This window comes from Pteropus alecto, unplaced genomic scaffold (genome assembly GCF_000325575.1).
Source record: "Pteropus alecto unplaced genomic scaffold, ASM32557v1 scaffold59, whole genome shotgun sequence".
Taxonomy (NCBI): domain Eukaryota; kingdom Metazoa; phylum Chordata; class Mammalia; order Chiroptera; family Pteropodidae; genus Pteropus; species Pteropus alecto.
Window position 1 is genome coordinate 158,792 of NW_006443292.1, and position 5,079 is coordinate 163,870.

The following is a 5,079-nucleotide window of genomic DNA, read 5'->3' on the forward strand; positions in this document are numbered from 1 at the left end:
GAAAGAGAAGAATCCAGGATGACCGGGAGGATCGAAGCCTGAGCAAACGGAGGGACAGTGGTACCGTTTTCTGTGGTAGGAGAGCCCAGGAGAGGCCCCTGCATGTTTGGGGTGCTGAGGAAGAGAGTTCTTTGGGGGCTTATTAAGTTTGAGATGCCTGTTATAAATACACCCCACCCACTCCTGACCTCCCAGCTTGGGGCCAAGCCCTGTAGCCAAATGTCCATCCAACCACAGGGTGGTTCACAGTCCTACTCCAGGGACGCGAGAGAACCCACTGTGCAGCCTCCCCAGTGACCAAGGGACATTGGAACGCTCTTCACTCCGGCCTTAGCGTAACTCGGAGTGACCCTGGGAAGCCCCCTGAGCCACCACAAAGGACTCTGGTTCTCATAAAGGGGACACCGAAGCCCGTGTCCAGCACTGGTCTCGTTTGGGTGGATGTGCACACAGAAACCTACCCAAGAAAGACCTAGAGATGCATTTAATAAAAGGCAGCCACGCTCATGGCTGATAGAACAGAGGCTGCACAGGCCTCCCTGAGGCCACACCCCCCATCCTGGAGGGTGACCTGTCCAGACTCCCTTCAGCATCCTTCACTTCATCCCCGTCCCCGAGTGGGGCTGCCACGGCCACCCCACTGATGGATATAGGATCCATTCCTCAAATGCTGTTTCTTCCTAGAAAGAGGAAGCGCTACATGGTTTGGGGGTCCGCAGGGCTAAGAGAGAGGGAAGGGCTGCCCTTTGGTAAAGAGAGAAAAGGTCCCTTGGCGGGGAATGGGCAACCACCTGGAAGAAACGCATGCAGCTGGAGCTATTTCCAGCTATAATTAACTCACTTTTATCTGTCAAAATAGCATTAAGCACCAGTAATAAGCCCTTTAAACAAACAGGCTCTTCCTCCCGAGATCGTACCATCTCCCCTTGCAGGGGACGCTGCCAGGAAGGCGGGTGGGGCTGGTCTCTGCTCGTACCAAGGGGAGCGGTCGGGGGGATGGATTGAACGGGATTTCGTGAGCCTCGGCCCTCTCCCTCTCTGGAGCCACTGGTTCTTCTTATAGGGTCCAGGGTCTGGTAGGGCTTCGGAGTCGAAGCCAAATTCCTTTCGACAGGCTGACGCCATGAGCTCATCGAAGAGGAAGAAATTTAGTGTGGACAAACGCAAGGTTCTGTACTTAGGTGCTGAACAACCGAACGGAGAGCTGAGCAGTACCAGCTGTCAGCAGGTGTGCGGTCGCTCAAACGGACGTGCGATCTCAGATCACAGTGGTGGACGCATAACATCTTTGAGAGGCAGGGAGGTCAGCGATGGCCTTGTTTTACTCTCTCCGGTCAAATCCCACTGGGAAAAATCAGATTCGGGGTTATCAGGCTGGAGAGGGACCAGAGTGGCAGAGAAATTCAAAAGTTGGAAGGTCGAGGAAGGGAAGACGTGTCCGAGGAGCGTGAGAGCAAAATCTTCCTTGGTTCGGCGAATACTGACCGACTCCTAGAGGGATTCGGGGCTGCGCAAAACGTCTCCGAGGAGCGTGAGAGCAAAATCTTCCTTGGTTCGGCGAATACTGACCGACTCCTAGAGGGATTCGGGGCTGCGCAAAAATCCACAACACAAGGCGTCTGTCCCGGCGGGCCTCACGGATTTGGCCTGGGAGGCTCCGGGTACAGAACGAGGGCTGGGGGAAGATTGACAGGGAGTCAGGTGTAATCTGGACACCGGGCAGAACCTCCCAATAAGTGAAGATCGCCTGAAATGAGCTGGGTTGCCCCTTAGGACGTCAGCCTCCTTGGGGATGTCCAGGCAGCAGTGAATGCCCCTTGCTGGGCCGTGGAGCGGGAAATCCATCCATACCACACAGAATTGCTGTATCAGTTCGCTAGAGCTGCTGTGACAAGGTACCACAGGCTGGGTGGCCTAAACAACATATGACTTCAACGCGTGAACTTTGAGGGGACCCAATTCGACCCATAACATTTGGGCTAGCTGGCCGCCTTTCCTGCTCAGATCCTTTGATCCGATGCGCCTTGTGCTAGGAGAGCCTCTAGCCAGCACGTACCCTCAAGATTCTGGCCCGTCTGGGACAGAGCTCTGGCCCGAGCATTGCAGGGAGCTGGCAGGGTGGTGCGGAGTCGCCGAGCAGAAGGCCTGCCCTTCAGCTCTTGGCAGCCCCTGCCCCAGCCTGGGCAGCTCTTGCAGGGGACTTCTGGCCCTGCAGGCCTGCAGAGTGGCACAGTGCCCCGGCTGGCTGCTGGCAAGGGCGGTGAGCAGCCGAGGGGAGGAACACCCAGGCAATCGAGCATGGCTGTGAGGAGTGGGAAACGGTGGTCGGCAACTGGCAGTGGATGGCTCTGATTCAGTGACAACCACGGGGACCCACGAAGAGGACAGGGGGGCCCTCGAGCAGGAAAGGAGGCCCATTCATCCGCCCAGCCCACAGGCCTGGTGCAGAGGAGGCCTGTGAATCGGTGCTTAATTAGGCACCAGGAGGGCTGAGCCAAGGCCGCAGGATGGCACGGACCCAGTGGGCATCTCCTCCAGGGCTGGAGCAGATGATCAGCAAAGCAGGCCCTGTTGAGTATCGGTGGGGGGAGCACGTTTTAAGCACTACGCCTTGCTAAACTCGGGAAGTGATCCCCTATCGACAGGCACCAGCTCGTTCTTCTGCACCAGAGTTCATGGGCAGCAGAAACCATCGGGGAGGCGTCACAGGTGTTCCCATCCTTCGCAAGCGTGACCAGCGCTACAGTGAACGTCTCGTGCTGACACCTGCACGCACGTGCGTGTCTGATTTTCAGACGTGTCACTGCTAAAAGGAAAGACGGATATCTATGCATTGTTAATTTGTATAGATATTTCCAAGTTACACACTTGCCTATGAGTATTGAAAATGCCTGATTTCCCCTAACCTCACCAATGTGGGGTATTAGCAACAGGTGTTTATTTTTGCCAATCCAGGGGGAAGATGGCATCTGATCGTTGTTTGAAATTGGGTTCCTTTAATTATGAACGAGGTTGAGTATAATTTTTCTGGTGGGAGTGGCATTAGGTTGAATTCCAAAATCCAGCCAGAAGGTTCAAGCCCCCCAGAAATGTTCTTGCTGGATCTCTGCTGGACCTGGGTGAGCAGCAGTCTCTCGACAACCTGGGGGGCCAACTGGAGTGGAAGGAACCCCCGTCAAGGAACCTCCATCATGTTTTTTCCGTTTTTCATTTGGCAACAGGCTGTCTGCATGGCTGTTTGCCTGCCTCTCACATATGCAGACCCGGCAGCCGCCTCGAAAGGTTGAGAGTGAGGCCAGGCTCCTTCACCTCTCCTGCCAGTGCCCCCAGAGGGAGCCCCTAGCCTCTGCTCGCTCTTTTTCATTCATTGCTTCATTAAGTAAAGATTTGTGAAGCTGTGCCTCTTTGCGCACGTGCTCTGCTGGGATCTGAAGCTAGATAGAAGCCGATGCTCTTGCTCACAGGATTTTAAATTACGAGGGAGGAGAAAGACAAGGGAGCGAGTAATGACAGCGTAGCGTGATAAGTACTGTGACTGAGAAAGGACACTATACGGGGCACAGAACCCTCGGGGAAGTTCCGGGAAGGCTTCCTGCAGGAAGTGACTTTGGAGCTGAGGCCGTGGGAAGGAGCTGTCGGCCAGGAGACGTGGGAGGCGGTGATGTCCCGGGAGAAACCAAGACGTTCTTCCGTGTGTAACCCTCGTGTAACCGTAGTTACACTGAAACCAGAGTGTAGCTGTGCCTGCCCGGTCGTGGGAGGGATTTCAGGCCCGGACCTCGAGGGCTCCTCTGGCCCGCCCGAGGCCGTGAGATGTTGTTATCCCGTAGAGTCCGGGAGTCGTTTGGTGGCATGGTCAGACCCGAGATTAGAGCACTGGCTGGAGTAAGCATGGAAGCCTGGGGACCTGGGATCGGCCTCAGGCATCCGCAGGGCGACGCCCCCCCAGCTCTCCTTTCCCGCAGAGCGAGGCACCCTGGCCTGAGATGTCCCCAAAGTCCTGAACAGGGTCCCGAGGAAAGGACGGCAATGGGTTGTGGAGCCGCAGATCGGGGTCAAGGCTGCTGACGGGGATGATGGGAGACCAGGAGCCCGAGAGTTCCGTTGCTGGCTTTGTCGCTGATCTTGCACAGGGTCACCGAGCATCCCCTGACAGCCCCCCGTAAGGCAGTCCTGCTCCTTAAGACGAAATAAGCTGTACCGAACAAAAGGCTTTTCGCTCCTCGGAGAAAAGGCTCTGGGTCCCTTTCCCCAGCGTTGGCAGCCACCGTTCCTGCCACATACCGAGCCCAGGAATTCAGGCAGAGAAGGAAGGACCACTGTGCTTTCGAGATGATGTTGGCAATCCTCGTTTATTGCTGTCCGTTCTCATCAAACAGAGTGCTTAGTCGTCTTGGCAATTGGGGTAACCAATTTGAAAAATAATTACTGCCTTCTTTGAAATTACTTTGCCTTCTAATTACAATCTCGAGCCTGGGATACTAAAGGGACATGGGCGATACAGTGCCCCAGATGTACCCGGCTAACCTCGTTTGCGAAGGCAAAATTGGATAGTGTTTTAACACCCAGCTGTGATCCTAGGGGAAGAAACAGCCTGCAAGTCGGCCAGGCACACAGGCTCTAAATTGGCCGGCGCGACGGCCGAGGCATAAAGGCAATCGAGAGACTCGTTCCCGCGTGACTCAGCCAGCCTCCGTTGCAAGCGGCTCATTAAACGGTGCCCCCTGTTCCTGTCAGACGTCTCCCAGGAGCTCTTGTTTACCCGGGCAGGCGGACCAGGGAATAAGTGGGCTCCTCCATGCCGCCGGCTTCTCGCTTTATTCTGCAGCCTCGTCTGCTATTAACACCTTTCCCCGTGAGCGGTTCTGGGTGAAAAGCCTGGCGCCGGGTGCGAGAGGTGGGGCGTTTTCTATTTCTGCCCCGGCCGGCCACCGCCACCGAGCTGCCCGCCTGGCTTCCTCCCCTCTCCTTTGCTGCAGCTCCCAGTTTTCGATTCCCTCTGAGTCAAACGTTTGCGGAGAGCAGGAGAAGCCAGGGGAGTCAGTTCGGTGCTACGCTTCGACAGCAAGCCACGGCCCC

At 56.0% G+C, this 5,079-nt stretch overlaps 1 protein-coding gene across 1 annotated transcript in view; it reads left to right on the forward strand.

Annotated features, from left to right (window-relative positions):
* The window catches only part of ST8SIA2 (ST8 alpha-N-acetyl-neuraminide alpha-2,8-sialyltransferase 2), a 25,860-nt gene that overhangs the window by 17,950 nt on the left and 2,831 nt on the right, over positions 1–5,079 (forward strand). The window lies entirely within an intron of this gene.